The sequence below is a fragment of the Sus scrofa genome, chromosome 16, assembly GCF_054392235.1.
Source record: "Sus scrofa isolate SSC_HxYL_T2T_F1_AM1 chromosome 16, Sscrofa_HxYL_maternal_Yorkshire_Landrace_v2.0, whole genome shotgun sequence".
In the NCBI taxonomy this organism is placed as follows: Eukaryota; Metazoa; Chordata; class Mammalia; order Artiodactyla; family Suidae; genus Sus; species Sus scrofa.
Genome location: NC_139398.1, coordinates 26269611 through 26289907, shown reverse-complemented (window position 1 = coordinate 26289907; position 20297 = coordinate 26269611). Strand labels below are relative to the sequence as shown.

The window sequence follows — 20297 nt, the reverse complement described above, 5'->3', positions numbered from 1 at the left end:
TCCAATTTTTAAGTATTCAATGAAAAAGCTCTACATATCTTACAGTAACATAAGGAATTACTGTAATCAACCTCCCTTTAAAATTATGATTTTACCAGATTCATATCATTTCACATTTTCTCTGTCATTAATTACCCAGAAATGTTACAGGATTTGAAATGGATTTATAATCACCTGTTTGTTGAGATGATGAGATAAGGAATAGACTCACAAGGGACCACCTCAAACTCATGTATTTAAGCGTGTGTGTGTGTGTGTGTGTGTGTGTGTAAGAGAGAAAAAAGTTAGGAGAGAGAGAGAATTAGTAAAGCATAAAACCACATGTTTCTGTGTTTTAATGTGGATTTTTCTGATCATTTTGTTTAATGAGATATTTGCATTAGAAAACATCTAACTATAGGAATGGAATATCTACTGAAGAAATATACAACTAATTTCATTCATACAAAGGAATTCAGTGTTTAACATACAAATTTAAAACTTCTTCTTCCCACATGTTTTCAAAAGTGTGATATTATGAATTATCTCCTCATGTAATCTGCAATTATTTTATTTTCTCCTCTCATTCTGTTACTTTTATATCTCTTACACAGTTTTCTCTCATTTTTAAACTTCTGTCTCTGATTCAGCACAAGTTTCTTCTTTTGTTTCTACAGTTCAAGAAATATCTATTCAGGTGTGCTTAAACTAATATGGAATTTGAATTTTATTTAGCTATTTTTTCTTTATTTATAAAATACTCATTGAATTGTTTATTTGCATTTTTCTAGTTCTTTGCTCACATTTTAAATATTTTAAAAATTTCTTAGATGTTATCAATCACACATACTGGTAGTTCCAGCCAATAATGTGACTTTTCTCCAGTTTGGGGTCAAATATTTTAACAATTAACTATTATTTATTTTTTTTTTTCATTTTGGGGTAAAAAATTACAGCAGCAATTTAAAAAACTTTATTTTTGTTGAAATAAAATTGACTTAAAATATATTTGTTTTAGGTGTACCAGTTATTCATTATTTTTATATACGTGAAATCACAATGTCTAGTTACCATCTGTCACTACCTATTACAATATTATTGACAATATTCCCTAATTTATACATTATATCCCTGTTATTTATTTAATTTATAATTAGAAGCTTGCACCTCTTAATCTCATTAAACTATTTTGCCTATTCACCACCCCCTTCTCCTTTGTTTACTAACAAATTGTATCCATAGGTCTGGTTCTGTTTTGTTGCCTTTGTTCATTTGCTTGTTTTTTTAGATCTCACATACAAGTGAAATCATATAGTATTTACCTTTTTCTGTCTGACTTATTTCACTTAGCATACTATCATCTAGATTCATCCATATTGTTGAAAAGGGCAAGATTTCATTCTTTTATGGCTGAATGATAGTCTATTGTACATATAAATTATGCTCTTTATTCTTTAATCAATGAATGCTAAAGTTGCTTCCATATATTGGCTATTATAAATAATTCTGCACTGAATGCAGTGGTTCACATACCTTTTAAATTAGTGTTTTTGTTCTTTTTGGATAAATACCTATAAGTGGAATTTCTGGCTTGTACTGTAGCTTTATTTTTATTTATTTATTTAGTTAGTTATTTGTTTTTTGGCTTTTTAGGGCCGCACCCATGGCATATGGAGATTCCTAGGATAGGAGTCGAATCAGAGCTGTAGCCGCCAGCCTACACCATGACCACAGCAACACCAGATCTGAGCCACGTCTGTGACCTACACCATAGCTCACAGCAATGCCAGATCCTTAACCCACTGAGCAAGGCCAGGGATCAAATCCATGTCCTCATGGATCTTCGTCAGGTTCATTAACCACTGAGCCACGATGGGAACTCCAGTAGCTTTATTTTTAAATTATTTAGAAAACTCCCTATTTTTTTCCATAGTAGTGTACCAATTTACATTCCCACCAACAGTATACAAGGACTTTCTTTACATCCTTGCTGACACTTGTTATTTGTGTTCTTTTTTCATAATAGCCATTCGGACAGATAGGAGGTGATATCTCACTATGATATTGATTTGCATTTCCCTGATGATTTGCTATGTTGAGCATCTTTCATGTGCCAGTTGCCATTGATATGTCTTCTATTCAGGTCCTCTGTCAAATTTTTAATTGGATTTTTAAAAAATATTGTGGTGTATGTGTTCTTTATATATTTTGGATATTAATTTCTTATCAGACATACTATTTGCAAATATCTTCTCACATTCAGTGGGTTGCCTTTTTGTTTGCTGCTGGATCACTTTGATGTGCAAAGTCTTTTTAGTTTGATGTAGTCCCATTTGCTTAATTTTGCTTTTGTTTCCCTTACATGAGGAGCCAGATTCAGAAAGTTACTGCTAAGGACCAGTCTCAGAGAGCATACTGTCTACATTTTCTCTTCTAGGAGTTTTATGGTTCAAGTCTTATACTTAAGTGTTTAATCTATTTGAATTTATTTTTTATAGTGTAAGAAAATGGTCCAATTTGATTCTTTTGTATATTGCTGTTCAGTTTTCCTAAAATGATTTACCGAAGAGGATATTTTCCCCATTGCATATTCTTGACTAAAAATTAAATGCATTAATTGACCATATATACATTGGTATATTTCCAGGCTACCTATTCTCTTCCATTCATCTCTGAGGCTGTTTTTATGCCAACACCATGCTGCTTTGATTACTATAGCTTGTAGTATAGTTTGAAATCAGAGAGCTTATCTCTATTTTATTAAGAACTTTTCCTGGAGTTTTATCTTTTTTTTTTTTTTTCTTTTGGAACATATTTTTCTGTCTCCTCATTTGGTTGGATTTTCTGTGTTCGTTTCTATGAATTAGGCAAAACCACTACTGCTCCTAGTGTTGAAGTCATAGCCTTATGCAGGATTTTCATCAATATAGACCGTATGTGCTGGTTGCCTCTGGCAGGCTAGCTGGAGCTAGACCAGTAATAGACCAGAAGTCCCTCACCTCTGCCCCTTGCCCACCTGAGTAGAATGGCTGGTATTGGCAGGGGCCAGGGCCCTGAGGTGTACTTGGATAGCTTTGGCAGGCCTGCTAGAGTGCCTAGACATTTTCCCCTGCCCATGCTATCAAGATCGAGGGGGAGGCAAAAATGAAATGGTGCCCTCCAGTGCCTCCAACTCTGGAGTGAGCTCCAACAGTTTCCTGCTCAGTTAGCAGACACTCTAAGGATAATATATGCATTTCCTTCATGTACAGTGTAGGTAGCCTTTACTTACTTTTTATTAGAGCTTAGTTGATTTACATTGTTGTGCCAATCTCTCAGTTTTATATATATTTTATACACACACACACTTTCTTTTTCTCATGCTATCTTCCATCATGTTCTATTCCAGAAATTTGATATAGTTCCCTTTGCTAAGACCTCATTGCTTATCCATTCTAAGGGTAATAGTTTGCATCTAGGAATGCCAAACTCCCCATCCATCTCACTCCCTTCCACCTCGCACTTGGCAACCACAAGTCTGTTCTCTAGGTCCCTGAGTCTGTTTCTGTTTTGTAAATAGATCATTTGTGCCATATTTTAGATTCCATATAGAAGTTTTGTCATCTGGTATTTGACTTCCTCGTTCTGACTTACTTTACTTAGTAAGAGAATCTTTGGTTGCATCCATGTTTCTGCAAATGTCATTATTTCATTCTTTTTTAGGGCTGAGTAACAGTTCGTTATATATATGTACCACATCTTCTTAATCCATTCATCTGTCGGTGGATATTTAGGTTGTTTCCATGTATATGCCCTTTAAAACACTGGGATTTTGGTTGTTGGTGTTGTTGTTTTTGTTTGTTTTTGTTGTGCCTAGGACAGGCAAGTCTATGTGTAAGACCCTCAGTGATATTCCTCCCTGGGATGGGGATGGGGGTTCCCACTGATACTGTGCCTCTGTCTCCACTACCTGCCTTTCTGTCATTCTACTCTTATTTGCTGTGCAGATGTTCAACCAGCCCTCAGTTCTTCCTCAGGAGGAAATGCTTTGTTTGTAGGTGTAGATTCCCTGTGTCCCTGGGAGGAAGTGGGTTCAGGCTCTTCTATACCACCACCTTGGACCCAGCCCTCCAAAAAAAATCTGTTTCATAGGAGAATGTATTTTCTTACATCTAGCAGTAAAGCTACATAGGTCATATTAATGCAATCATAGCATAAAATGACTTGCTTGCTCCTTGTTGAACTAATTAATTACATCTCAAAACCAACTGAAACTTCTTCTTGCCAGGGCCTCTTCCTTTTTGCAGACCCTGAATTTCAATTTATGTCCTTCAGCTCTGAGAAACTTAATTCCTCAAACTCTCCTCCTTCACATTTAGATTTTATAATTTTTTTCAAGGAGAATGTAGATACGAAATGTTGGGCTCTTATTTCTAGTCTTTCCCTTTCTCCAGGATTGTAGCCTTTCAGGTCTTCACTACCTTTCAAGTCTTCTGATTTTTTTTAAGAAGATTAAAAAAAAATGTTTTTTCCTCCATTTTTTTTAGGTTTTTTTTGAAAGAAGTTTGGTCTGAACAAACTGATGCACAATTACGTAGAACAAAATCTCTTAGAGTTTTACTTGTTTCATTGTTCCAACATGAATACATATTACTCTGAAGCCTAGGGCTCACCTCCAAAATTCTTTTTAGCCTTTAAAAATATATGAGTTCTAGCATAAAAAGTTATCAGCTCATATTTGTTTGACCCTAACTTTCTTTTTCTTTTTCTTTTTTTTTTTTGGAGGGCTGCACCTGCAGCATATGGAGGTTCCCAGGCTAGGGGTCTAATCAGAGCTGTGGCTGCCGGCCTACGCCAGAGCCATAACAACGCAGGATCTGAGCCGCATCTGTAAACTACATCACAGCTCACAGCAATGCTGGATCCTTAACCCACTGAGCGAGGAGACGGACAATCGAATGCGCAACCTCATGGTTCTAGTCAGATTCGTTAACCACTGAGCCATGACGGGAACTCCATGACTCTAACTTTCTGTAGAGATGTCTAGCTATATGGATATTTCATAGCAGTTCACTATAAGTCAGGTATGTTGATATATAAACATTAAAATATAATTCTCGGAGTTCCCATCGTGGCGCAGTGGTTAACGAATCCGACTAGGAACCATGAGGTTGCAGGTTCGGTCCCTGCCCTTGCTCAGTGGGTTAACGATCCGGCGTTGCCGTGAGCTGTGATGTAGGTTGCAGACGCGGCTCGGATCCTGCGTTGCTGTGGCTCTGGCATAGGCCGGTGGCTACAGCTCCGATTGAACCCCTAGCCTGGGAACCTCCATATGCCGCGGGAGCGGCCCAAGAAATAGCAACAACAACAACAACAAAAGACAAAAAGACAAAAAAAAATATATATATATATAATTCTCAGTAAAATTGACCATAGTTGTGTTTAAATGGTATTGTAAACCATGTGTGTCTGAAACCAGAAATTATGTAAAATTGAAATAGGGATAATAGTCTTGCAAAAAAACCATAACATTTTTTGATGCACAGCAAAATACTAATTCATATAAGTTGAGTAATAACTAGTTTTGAATACCAAGAATAGTGAAAGAAGTTTAAATCTTTAGTATAGCTGCCTATTGCAACAGTGAAAATTGAACGTTCATTGGTATAAAACCCTACATCATTAAAAAAAAGAACACCCACACACAAATGCATGTATTTAAAATAAGCATTGAACTAGCTATGTATAGAATAGACACAATGGCTCCAGTGTAATGTAAATGGAACTCAGTATATTCCTAAATAAAATATCTCCTTTGCTGTATTATTTGAAGAGCTGCAACTGTCCTTCTTAAAGACTCCTATATTCTAAGTTTATTGTGGTATTTTGCTTTCTGGAAGGGGAAGTTAATAGTTTTGGAGGACTACTTCTAATCAGCAATATGGTTATTCATTTTTATGTTGTGATAAAAAGAATAGTTTCTAACATTTGTCAAATGCTTTCTTTGTGCCAGAGACAATATATAATGTACCAGAAACTACACACACATCCACTCTAGTAATTGTGTGTGTGTTTAATTTTTTCTAGGATTATATCATTTCAGGTTTGCAGTGTCTTTTTAGTTTTATATATATATACACATATACATATATGTATATAATATGTAATATAATATATAAATATAATGTATAGTATATATATAGTTTTATATGTATGTATGTATATATATATATATAAATTGTTCCCAGAGGGAAAAAAAAATAGTAACCCCATACAGAAACCCTAAAACTGTAGTTACTATTTTCCACATTTCACATAGGAAAAGCAAAGGGCTTAAAATGTAAATAACTCATATATTATAACATAACTAAGGAATGGCACCACTTAAATCCACACTAGGGTTTGATAACTGTGTGGGAAGGTCAGGATAGGTCAGTGTGTCTCAAACTAAGCCCACCTACCACCAGCTGTCAGAAAACAAAACTTCAGATGGAACTATCTGTGAGTTGTGTGAATTTTTTCAACTATTTTCATTTCAGAGTAATCCAAAAAACATATCATTATTCAAGACATCCATTTTACAACCTCATATGAATTACTGACCTAAACTTATAACCGATTTTGGAGGTATGTCTCTTTATTCACAATTGAGTTATGTTAAGTAATACTACATTACATGAGTTGATGGGAAAAGAAAACCAGAGTAGACTTGATCAATAAATTATAATAAATATGACTGAAATTTTGGAAACATGTGAGTCATTGTCTGACATAGTTTGTATAGGAATGCCAAACTCAATGATCCTTTCTGTATAAATCAATAGTGTATTAATATTTTAAAAAGCAATTAATTTCAGTAATTTACAAATTATTTCCATAAATGAAATTGATATTAGACTTATATTAGTTTGCAATTTCTTGGCAATTAAATCTTTTTTAAAACTTTGTAGGAATATTAGCATAAGTAGATACTTAGTTTTAAGTTTAAATATATTCAGTATCACTGAAATGAGAATCATTTAAGCCAGTTGCAGGGCCAATGAGAATCATTTTCTTTTAAAATGAGTCTATATCACTTTAGTTTTAGAAATACTGGTATGAGACTAATCAAGTTTTGATGAAAGATGAACAATAAGAGTACAAGGCACTCAGACAGGTGTGGAATCAGTCAGGTGAGAAATTACAGTTTTCATATACTTATAGTTAAAGGCCTTAAGATAATTCAGGATCAACTAGAAAGGTTGGAAAATCTAGTACCTAAAGTTACTGCTTCCTCATTTTTTCCTAAGGTCTGTCCTGTGCAACAGACATCTCCACAGTGTGATAATAAGGCAGAGTAAAGCCAAAATTCTATTCATCTTTAGAGTAGTTTTATTCAACATTATGTTACAGAAACACATGCTGAAATTTTAAATTACTTTCATATAAAAGTGGTGATAAATGTGACTTCTAAGTATAAATTAATCTGAAAAAATATATATTCCTAAAAATAGAAGAAAAAAACAGATATCAGAACAGAATAAAAATAAACATACTTGCCAATATAATATGTTTATTTTTCAATGCAGCACAATTTACTATACATTTAAAATGATGAATTCTAAAGAAGTACCAAAGAGGTCACTTTGCAAGTCATTTTGTAGTTATGGTACTTAGAAATAAAATTTTACTGTTTGAAACAGATTATCTTCTAACCCTCTTTTTAACTGCCCTCTAAGTGGCAATCTCTACATCATTTTAAGTAGGCATTCAATTTGAAATATAAATTCACATGTTATTGATCAAGACAAGTAAAACTAGCTTTAATTTATTGTACTTGAGAAATGAGTATTAAACCATTTCTGTCAGTTTAATGCAAAAGCTTATTTTTTTTTTTTTTAGCATCATTCAAATAAGAATTTTACTTTATAGGGATTTGCACTTCAGAAGACTGGATAAACCTTAAGTCTTAACCTATGAATAAAGAATTCTTCTGTTGAGGTCATGGTGAGATTGACTTGCATGGAAACTGCCTATTTAACTGGTGGCAGATGGGCTGATGCTTCTGAGGAAGGTGGATCAGAAAGCCTTCAGCTAAATGAAGACTTGAATTTTATTAACCTACTGAAACTAAAAATAGGTATATGGCTATGTTTATGTCACACAAAATATTTGCATTATAAGTATGCAATGCAACAGATAGTTCCTGTCTCCTGAAGTAACACAAATAATGTGTATTTCTGAACAAGAAAGAAAAAATATTAGAACAAAATAATTCAGCTAGCCCAATAAAATTAGGGAAGAAAATAGTCAATACACAGTTTTGCATTCTTTATAAGAGAAAGATCTACAAGTATCAGTAAATACAATCACTAAGCTAAACACAATATTAAAAAAGGACTCAGATTTATTCTAAACGTAAAAACTGAAAAAGTAAATAAAACTTTTGTTAATTTTTAGAGTCCGCATATGGCAAACATCTAAAACAATGTGATGATCACATAAAGAACTTACAATATTTGTAAGTACTGCTTTACCTATATTAAATTTATTTAATTATATTACTCTCTGAGATATGTGACAATATGATCCATACTTTAAAGATGAGAAAACTGATGTGCAAATAAGTCATTGGGCCAAGTTGCACTGTTAAATTATCACTGAAGCTAAAATTCAAGTCTATGTATTTTTATATTCAGAAATCACGCTTTTAATGACTAAGCTATAAACAATTTTTATAAACATCAGTTAAAATAGAAAATTAAGTAATGAGAAAGATATATGAGAAACACCTTAAAAAAATATGTTTAACAATAATAATAGTTTAAATGTTACAGTGCAAACAGGAAAAGGGGATTATTTTATGGTGCTAAGTTATATAAAATAATGAATATACTTAAATATTACTATTTTTTCTCTTTATGGATGCACCTGTGGCATATGGAAGTTCCTGGGTCAGGGGCCAAATTGGAGCTGCAGCTGAGGCCTATGCCACGGCCACAGCAACACCAGATCCAAGGTGCACTTGTGACCTACACCACAGCTTGTGGCAATAGCAGATCATTAACCCACTGAGAGAGGCCAGGGATGAAACCCACATCCTCACAGACACTATTTTGGGTTCTTAACCCACTGAGCCAAAATGGGAACTTCAGAAATGTAATTTAAATAAGGCAATTAATATGCTCAAACACAATGTACGTATTTATACTATAAATAGATCATATTCATTGTTATATAATTTTTATGATACACTTGAAATTGATGTCTAAAAGATAGCCAACTTTTCCACTTTATAAATTATTTATAATTCTCAGGGTGTGCTGTATAAAGACCCCGGATCCTACTCCACAGACATTGTTACCCAAAGGGATTCTCCAGATCTAATTAAGATTAGGTACTATGAAACAGGGAGCTTATCCTGATTTGTCTGGGAAGGTCAATCTAATTACATCAGACCTTAAAAGCAGAGTATACATTCTCCAGCTGGAGACATTCGAGATTCAGAAGAAGGGGATATCAGAGAGATTAAAAGCATGAGAAGAATTCCACCTAAATTTGCTGGCTTTGAAGATGAGGTGGTAATGGAACAAAGCACTAGGTGACCTTAGGAAGCTGAGAGAGGCTCCTGTTGATAACAAGAAATACAGTACTGCAACTACAAGCAACTTAATCTAGCCTACAACCTTAATAAACTTGAGAACAGATTCCTCCTAACAAAATTCAAGAAAAACTCAGTCTTGGTGACACTATCTTTTGAGCTTGGTGAAACTCTAAGCAGAGGGTGTACACTTCTGACTTAACAGGGTTTTGAGAAAAAATGTGTTCTGTTTTAAGTTAATTGCATTTGTGGCTCTGTATTAAGTCATCATCACAAAACTAAAACAATTATTTAATATTTTTAAAATAAAAGAAAATAGTATGTTCAAATGAAGGCAAAGAAAATATTAATATATTCAATACATTCAATTTTTATCCAAGATTAATGTATATTTTTACTGAAATATAATTGGCATGTCAGAAAATTCATCACTTTAAAGGTTGTAGTTTTGTATATTCACAAAGTTATGAAACTATCATCACTATCTAATTCCAGAACATTTTCATCACTTCAAAAGAGACCCCATACTAGTAACCAGTAACTCCTCACCTTGTTCCTCTCAGCCCCTGGCAACTGCTAATGTACTGTCTTTCTCTAGGATTTTGTTATTGAACACATTTCATATAAATAGACTCAAAGAATATGCGGTCATTGTTTCTGGCTTCTTTCACTTAGCATCACATTTTCAAGGTTTGTTCACATGAAATGTATCAGGCAGAAACATTGACCCATCAAATAGTAATTCTATGGTTAACATTTTGAGGAAGTGAAAAACTAATTCAAAGGGCCTGCACCATTTTATATTCCAACAAACAATGTATGAGAATTGTAATTTCTCCATATCCTCTCCTTTTGATGATATTTATAATAGAGTGTGAAAAGTATATAAATGTGGTTTTAATTTGCATTCCCCTAAGGAATAAATATGTTGAGCATATTTTCATGTATTTATTGCCACTAGTATATCTTATTTGGATAAAAACCTATTTAATTCTGTTGCACATTTTTTAAGGGGGTAATTTTTTCATTGTTAAATAGCATGGCTTCTTCATATTATTTTGGCAACAATACGTTCTTAAATATAGGAAAATATTTTCTGCCATTCTGTGGGTTGTCTTTTCACTTTTTTGATAGTGTTCTTAGATGCAAAATTTTAAAAAAATTGATGAAATCTGATTTATTTATTTTTGTTTATTTATTGTTTATGATTTTGGTATCCCAACTTAGAAATTATTGCTCAATTCAGGATCACATTCTGATTTACCTATTTTATTTATGTGTTTATCTGAGGATGGCAATTTCTTCACTTTTTTAATTTTTATTTTTTAAATTATTTTTATTGTTATTTCCCCAATTCTTTCTCTACTGTACAGCATGGTGACCCAGTTACACATACATGTATACATTCTTTTTTCTCACTTTATCATGCTCCATCATAAGTGACTAGACATAGTTCTCAGTGCAGGATCTCATTGCTAATCCATTCCAAAGGCAATAGTCCGCATATATTAACCCCCAACTCCCAATCCATCCCACTCCCTCCCCTTCCCCCTTAGCAAAGACAAGTCTGTTCTCCAGGTCCATGATTTTCTTTTCTGTGGAAAGGTTCATTTGTGCCCTATATTAGATTCCAGGTATAAGCGATATCATAAGGTATTTGTCTTTTTCTTTCTGACTTATTTCACTCAGGATGAGAGTCTCTAGTTCCATCCATGTTGCTGCAAATGGCATTATGTGGTTCTTTTTTATGGCTGAGCAGTATTCTATTGTGTATATATTTTTAAAGAATTATTTTGCTACATATGGAATTAATTTTTTTCTTTCAGCACTTATAATGTGTATTCTATATTTCTCCAAATGCCTTGGTTTCTAATTAAAATCAGTTATTAATCACATTGAGGCTCTCTAGTGCATGATGACTAACTTATCTTTTTTTACTTTCAAGATTCTTTCTCTTTTGATTTTGACGTCTGATTATGATGGCTCTTGTGTGGCTCTCTCTGAGTATATTCTGCTTGGAGTTTAATGAGCTTCTTGAGTATGCATATCAACTTATTTTTATAGCATTTGGGAAATTTTCAGCCATTATTTCTTCATATATTCTTTCTGACCCCTTTCCTACTCTCCTGAGACTTTCAATATGTGTATGTTTTTTTTGCCTGACAGTCTTTCACAGATCTCTGACATTGCTGAATTTTTTTTTTTATCATTTTTTCTTTTTGTTCCTCAAGCTCAGTGATCTCAATGGCCTATCCTTAAGTTTGTTAATTCATTCTTTCACCGGTTCAAATCTACTCTTAAGTCCTTTAAATTTTTTTTCTTATTTTAATGTTTGTCTGCTTTAACTCCAGAATTTATATTTTGTTCCTTTTTATAATTTCTATATCTTTTTTGATATTCTCTATTTGGTGAGAAATCATTCTGTTACTTTCTTAAGTTCTTTAGAAAGAGTTTAATTATTTGAAGACATTTAAAAGAGCTTATATAAATATCTCAGTCTAGTAAGTTCAATGTTTGGTCTTCTTTAGGATGGTTCTTTTCACTGCTTTTTTTCCCACTCTATATAGAGCACCATTTATTATTTCTTTGTATTTTTATAATATTTCACTGAAATTGCATGTTGGAAATAATATAATGTCATAATTCTGGAATTCAGAATCCCTGTCTTCATGTGCTCATTGCTGTTATTTATTATTTTTGTTGTTGTTAATATTTAGTGACTTTAATGATCTAATTCTAAAATGAAATATTTGTGTGTGCATGGCAACTGAAGTCTCTGTTCAGTTTTCTTAGTGATCAGCTAATGACTAACAGATATTTCTTTAAAGTCTTGGAACCAGTAAGTGTTTGCCAAGAGTTCTGTGGGCATTTTGTGATACATCTTCAATGCTCGGGCATTTTACAGTGTTGGCTTAATGTTCACTTCCTGGCTTTAAGGTCATCCAGAGTTGAGAGTTTAGGGTCTTTTCATGGCTTTTCTGGGGTATGCCCACAGTTCTGGGTACAGCCTTATGCTTATGGGTGGCCAATCCAGAAATTTATCAAATATATTTCAAATATAGGAATATATCAGAGATTTCAAAGCCTTGATGGACAGAACATTTCCAAGTTTTCAATTTAAATTTTTGTTCAGCCTGTTGTTTGATCCAACTCTTATTGTTGCCTCAGGCATCTGTAATGTTAAACAAGTGCTTTTGATTTTTTTTTTTCCTGACAAATGCCCCCAGGGAAAATATTTATACTGGACAAGCTTTGACTCAGGTCAAATGAAGACAAGTTTGCCAGTCTTTATTTTCCAAGGAACTTGCAAATAGATTACATAATGCTAGTTACCTGGGAATGAGGATTTGGAAGATCTCCTACCATGTTCTGGCCCGTCCAGTGGCTACTAGTTTTCTAGATTTCACTATGATTATGGGTCCTTGGTTTTCAATGCTATTGATCTGAGTAGAAGGATAGGAATATGGTAAGTTAAAACATCACAAAACTCACTATTCTGAGATCAGATTTTCTTGAATAAACACTCCCTGGATTATTATAAACTTTTAGTTAATTCCCAGAATTCTGAAAAAGTTGATTGAGACAAAGTTTTCTTGTTTTTTTATTGGTTTTAAAAAGGAGATTTTCAGAGATACTTCTCCATTCTCACTCCCTGAGTATATTTGAGATAGCATCCATAAAGAAAATTTATAGTCTCAAACACATTTAGTAAAGAGAACATAAATTATATAAACTTTCCTTCAAAAATTAAAATGAGAACAGTGAAATATATTTAAGGTAGAAGGAGAAACAGATTAGAGATAAAAATGAAATTAAATAAGCAGAATAAAAATTCACTCATTTAAATTATATAATAATAGAAATTTTAAAAAATGTAGGAGTTCCTGTCGTGGCTCAGTGGTTGACGAATCCGACTAGGAACCATGAGGTTGTGGGCTTAATCCCTGGCCTTGCTCAGTGGGTTAAGGATCCGGCTCAGATCCTGAGTTGCTGTGGCTCTGGCGTAGGCTGGTGGCTACAGCTCTGATTAGACCCCTGCCCTAGGAACCTCCATATGCCGTGGGAGTGGCCCTAGAAAAGGCAAAAAAAGACAAAAAGAAAAAAAAAAGTAGATTGATGCTGTCATACCTGCATTACTTAGGGTGACAGGCTGAGTACTAGCTCTGCCTTGATGAAAGCATTATAAAATATACAGTCTTTGCCAGCACTGCTTTTACACACACACATACAAACATAACACTGACCCTATATGATATGTAGTTAGAGAGAGTACACATTCTTTCCAAGCAGATTATAAAGAAAGGCTAATACTAATTCATTTTTTACCTTTGTATAGAGGTTTATGAGTGTATTCTTTTATCCTGTCATTATCCAAAAATTTACAGCAAGTGACAGGATAATGATCAAATTGATTAAAGCCTAAGTAAATTGTCCTTCAGGATAATGGCCAATTGTATTCAATTTTAAGATTAAATTCTTAATAAATTTAATGTCAGGGATATTTAGAATATAATTATTAACTTACATTAGAGTAAGGCCCCTCACTTCCAAAATTTAAATGTCAAGTACTTTTTGTGCCTCTCACTGTGACTCAAAAAAAAAAACCAAAAAACAAAAAACAAAAAAAACCCTACAACTCAGAGGAGTTATTATAATTTAACAATTTCATTTTTTGTGAACTTTTTTTTAATTACAAGCTCTCTTGTGCTTCATAAAATTCTAAACTACTGACCTAAAACAAGTAGACTGTCAGATATTTCTCTGGCAAACATGCATTTATTTGAAATCAATAGAGATTTGCCATTCAAGGTCTGCAAACATGGCGAGCCACATAGGGAAGGAGAAAAATTTTATATACAGAAAAAGAAAGTTAGGAGGGTTATACTTAAAAAAAAAAAAAAAAAAAGGAGTCCATGGCTTTTCATTGGCTGAATCCTTATCAAGAAAGAAAAGCAGTCTTTCCTCTTTCTGTTGAACTCTATTATCAGGGTTATCAGTCTTCCTAGGTTGTACTTCAGGTAAAGGGGCAAGTAAAGTAGGTATCTTTTTGTGGTCTTGTTAATGTTTCCCCAGGACTAATGATTCACGAAGGCTATACTTTTATCAATAGTTCTATGGTTTAATGCATGTACAATACTGAGACATAAGAATTTTAAAGTTTCTAATAGGATGGGGTTGTTATTTGGTCCAAACCTGAGTTTTCTCTTTTTACCAAACCAACAATTGTTGCATTTCTAATCTTTTTTTTTTTTTTCTTTTCTGAGACCAATTGTTGGGCTTCTCTAGTCAGTTTTTTGTTTGTTTGTTTGTTTGTTTCAAATTATCACTTGGGGAATTATCTGCTTGTACTACGACAGAGGTTTGGCTATTCTTGGTACCTTTTAATGAACATACATTTCAGAAATATCATTAAGGTGATTTTCCATAGCTTACAGAGAGCTAAGTTAAGAATGGTCTGGAATCCAAAAATAGTTAAAGTGGCAGATAATAGTACTGCATCCAGTAATTCCTGAACATAGTGAGCATTTTAAATTTTATTTCAGTTGGATGTAAGAAAGCCACATTGCTTCCACAGCATTCCAAAATCATGAGATATTTCGAAAGCATATATAATATCAATGTAAATATTGACAGTTTTGCACTTAGCTGAAGTACAAGCTTGCATAAGAGCGAATAATTCAATCTGTCAAAGTGAAATAACCCTAGGTAAAGAACTGCTTCAACAACATCAAAAGGAGTTGCAATAGCATACCCAACACAATATTTGCTACTGTCACTTTTTAAATAAAACCACTGGTGAACCATGAAAAGTTGGTAATACTCCAGCAAGCGGTCAGTCAGCATTAAGTTATTGTGAGAGACTTTGTTGGTGAAATAGGGGAGAAGAGTGGTTGGATTAAAGATATTACAACATTATAAAATTATGTGAGTAGAAGTAACAAAAGGATGACTTCTGAGACAGCTCAGAAGAAATATTGAGTGAGATGAGAATTCAGGAACAAAAATGATAAAAGTAGATTCCACAATAATTTTCTTGCTGGATTAACCTCAATAATGGTGGCTATAAAAGCTCTGAATCAAGATATGGGTATCACTGTGTCACAAGGTTCAGTCACTGCTTGTAACACCCTATGGATTGATGGTGGTTGTAGAAGTTTGGGTGAATACTTCTAGGGCAATTAATTCCTTTCCATATACAAAAAGGAAAAATGGGCCCTGACAATTGGGATGCCCAAAGAAGGTGTGTTCTTCAAACTCTCCCTTAAAACCTTGAAGACTATGTCATCCAGTTCTTCTCATAAAATTGGCTTGGGTTGTTATCATTTAGTTTAAGATTTAGAGGTTTGGCTATAAGATAGAAATTTTCAATACAATTTGGGCAATAACCAACTAGCCTGGAAATACTTCACAGTGGCACTTAGTTTTGTGTCCTGGATCTAGGTGTAGCCCTTGTTCTAATATCAGATGCTCTAAATACTGAACCTGGGTTTGGGCAAATTGCAATTTTTCTTTGGCAACTTTATGTCCCATTAAGGCTAATGTCCCTTAACAGCTGTTTTCCTGTGAAGAGTTTTAAGAAGGAAAACAAAAAAGCAAATATTCAGATATTGCAGCAAAGTAGTACCTCAGAGTAACATGATATCATTCATATCAGCTTTCAGGAGCCTCATCATTGAGAATTAGGAAGATGTTGGAAAAGTTGGTTAGAGGGCTGAAGGAATCTAAAATACTTAAATTTGTAATGATCGCTTTTTCTAATGTCCTGAACCTTTCCAATAATAGCAGAAACTAGGAGTGTTTTGATTTCACGTTGGAGTCTTCATTTGCTGGAATTGAAGGTGAATTCTGGGGGGGGGGTCTTCCTTTAGGAGACCCATTTAGAGGGCAAGAGAGCTTGTCTGTCAGATTAACTAAATTCTGGATTGGACATAGTTTCTTTTTACTAGAAGGGAAAGATGCTGGTTCAGTCCATTAAAACATAGAGTTAAATGTAACTGGGGAATCAACAGCTGATGGAAGACTAGAATTTTCTTCCAAAAAAATCTGAAGAGGATTATAATAGTCATGAGTATGTTCATCAGACTTTTGTGAGCAAGCCTGAATTTTGTTCCAATCAACAGGCTTTATAAAAGCTCAAGGAATTGCTTGATAAAGTTGCCTAGTGTTTGCTTGAGTCTGATTATATAATAAGTTAGTAGACTGATCTCTGGGTTGTAACTCTAGAGATATTTCAAGATTTTCCAAGTTAGTGGTTTTCAACCAAGACTGGGCCTTCCTTTCACTGACAAGCCTATAAACATGATGATATAAATCAGAGACACAAAGGTGATATGTTTGAATGTCTATATTAAATTCCTCAGCAAGTCTGTAAGGATCTTCATATACTTTGGGAAAATCTTTGACTAAGGCTCTCAATTCAGTTTTAGTCAAGGGAATATAAGAAACTAAGAATTTCATGTCTGGATACTTGGAAGGCTTAATTATATTTATTTATTTTATTTTTTATTTTTTGGCTATTTTAGGGCCACAGCCATGGCATATGGAAATTCCCAGACTAGAGGTCTAATCAGAGCTGTAGCCACAGGCCTACACCACAGCCACAGCAATGTGGGATCTGAGCCGCGTCTGTGACCTACACCACAACGCACAGCAATGCCTGATCCTTAGCCCACTTAGTGAGGCCAGGAATTCAACCTGCATCCTCATGCGTGCTAGTCAGTTTAGTTAACCGATGAGCCATGAAAGGAACTCTGGAAGACTTAATTTTAAAGGGCTCAGTTCTGACAACTTCAGAGGAAAAAGGAGTGGGGAGAGTTTCACAGAAAAGGGGAAGTTTATCTAAAGAATTAATATGTGGGAACTGAGGGTATCAAGGAGGAGATGTTCATGCACAGAAGAGAAGGAGGAAGATATTGTTAGAGGTGGAGTTCACTAGGTTATGGAAATTTCTGAGCTATTGTAGTTCAATACAGTTTTAAGGAAAGTAAGCGTGGGGATGTCAAAAGTTCCTCATAATGGCCATTGATATTCTAAATCACTTTTGGTCAGGTTAGTCCATTTAGTTAGAAATGCATATGAGGAATGATGGTGGTTTTAAATATAAAATCAGTCAGATACCCTGACGGGGGTGACCCTAAAAAATACTTAAAATATCAGGATCCCCTTTCTCAGAGGTTTTTTTCGAGAGTAAAAAACAGTTTTCTAACAGCTGAAACATCTTTTGACACAAAAAGCTCAGTTCAAGTAGCTTGCAAGACTGAGTACCAGCCAATTCAAAAGAAACAGCTTGGTCCTAGAGAAGCCAGGCCGAAGACATTTTTTCAGCCATTTTCCAGAGAATAAGCCATCACAAAGGAATAGGTCAAAACCTGAACCAGCACGGTTTCATTTCAAGCAGTCCCTTCCAGAAGGTATTGAGCAGAAAACATTTTTAGCCAGTTTCAGTTGAAACAGTCTGATCTCAAGGTTGGGCCAAAGTGCCAAATGAGTACTTGTATACAGAATAAGGCCTTAACCAGAAAGACAATACTTTTAAACAGATCCCAAATAAAGCCTGGAGAGGTAAAAATGCAAAGAAAGCATGAGCCCAGACCCAGGAGAAAGAAGTACCTTCAAAGCTCAGGATTGGCAAGAAAGTAGTGAGTGACAGTGTGGCAGTCGTGAATACCAAACCCTTGCTCAGCAGCCCTGGAGCCCTCAGGAGACTTCTCTGGTACAGGCCATCAAATGTGGACCTGAAACAAATAGACTACAAGATATTTCTCCAGGAAAAATGTGTTTATTTTGGATCAGCAGAGAATTGCAACTCAACTCTCCATGGTTGAGTCGTAGGCAAGTTCCCAACATGCCAAAACAGGGAGAATACTTTTATAGAAGGGAAAAGAAGTTGGGAGAGCTACAGTAAACACAGAATCTCTGGCTTTTCATTGGTTTTTTTCCAACCAGGAAAGAAGAAGAGTCTGCATGTTGAAGAAAAAGTCTTTGCTCCAGCATTGCACTCTCATGGATTGTTCCCCCTAGTAGAGATGCTTAGCACTAAATGTAATAGCCCAGCTTCAAAAGCTTATCACTATTCTAGTCACTGTTGGCAGGAATATAAAACAGATTGCTTGGCTTAGCATGTGTCCTATTCAGGTCATGCGGGTAAAGTCCAGTCCCCCAAATAAATCTTCAAATGGTGGGAATAGGGAGGAGTGCAGGGAAAACAAACAAAAACATCCTTATACTGAAGAAAACAATAACAACACAATAATAAAACAGAAATTACCAGAATATTGAGATAGAGAGCCATCTCAAGGGTCAAATAAACCATAAAAATAAAAGAGAGATGTAGGAATTCATTTAAAACAGCTGAAATGGGGGATGCAAATACCAACTAGAATCTCTGACTTTCTTCTATCTTCTGTCTATTGACCCCTTTCTATTCTCTCAGTTATGACCAGAATTTTCCACATGGCATAATTATTAACCATTCAAAAGTGCAAACTTAAAAAAAAAACTTTACTATATTAGCCACATGAATGAGATTAACTTCATGTTTCTTTAGTTCCAATATCTAAAAACTTATACAAAACAAACTAATCCACATTATAACTGCTAACATTCCTGTTCCAGTCCAGTTCGGCCATGGCAGTTGAGACACATAAAACAACAACAACAACAACAACAACCAAAAAAAAAATAAATAAATAAAAAGAACTTAGTAATTAGACATAAAATAAGCCAGTATTTAGAAGAGTGGTTACTGTGCAGAAAATCCAAAATATATCTACTTTAACCTAAAGCTAATTGTAGTTAACCACTTGATTCATCTATTTTTAAAGAAAAACTCTATTTGTATTCTCACTAGTATCACCCACATCCTACTTTTCCTTTCCACCAAAGACTTAGATTCTAACATTAAATTACATTAAGACTCAAAAGTATTTATAACCTATCAATTTTTTCTTTCAGAGAATATCACTTTATGTACACTTGAACTGAAGTAGTTATAGCATTGACAAAATAACTGACTACATTTTTTTTCCTTTTTCTAACATGGCAAGAATTAATGCATTATATCTATTTTCAATGTTTAATAAAAACTAAAAAAACACTTGAATCGCACATATTTTTCCAAAGCTTATTATCCTTTAATAATTCAGATACAGTCATAATACTTATCCTGTTATATAAATCCAAAATCTGACAGGTTTTTACATGAAAATTATAAATAAATAAAAATATATTTTAAGAGTTCTCTGGTAGCTCAGCAGGTTAAGAATCTGACTGATATTGTCACTGTTGTGGTTTACATTCAATCCCTGGCCCTGGAACTTTCACATGCCATGGCCAAAAAAATAAATAAATAACAATATCTTTAAAAATACATGTTTTAAGTTAAATGTTACTTTTTCATTCTTTATAGATGTATTATTTGACCTAAATATGAATTGAAAACATTCCAGAGATTCTGGTTCTTACTTTCTCATGATTCATTCTGTCGATTTTCTCTCCAGGCTCCTGAACTCCACAGCATATCCCTTACTATCTGATATTTGAATGAATATTTGAATATTTGAAGTTTAACTTTATTCTTTAAAGTTCATTTAAAATAATTAAGCACATAACTTTATGACGTGCAGCTGCTCTTGTCTCTTTTTCTACCTTGAATAACAATTTTTTTCTACTTTTGTCCCTCCTCAGTGTTTTCCTTTATAACTGAGAGATGTACTCTTTCTAATTTTGACTAATGCTAGAGGAGAAAAAATTCAGGGTA

The 20297-nt window shown here is 34.0% G+C and overlaps 1 protein-coding gene across 4 annotated transcripts in view; it reads right to left on the bottom strand.

The window, feature by feature from the left end:
• Positions 1-20297, bottom strand: part of LOC146395472 (uncharacterized) — a 491363-nt gene that overhangs the window by 167372 nt on the left and 303694 nt on the right. The gene's annotated exons all lie outside the window — the stretch shown is intronic.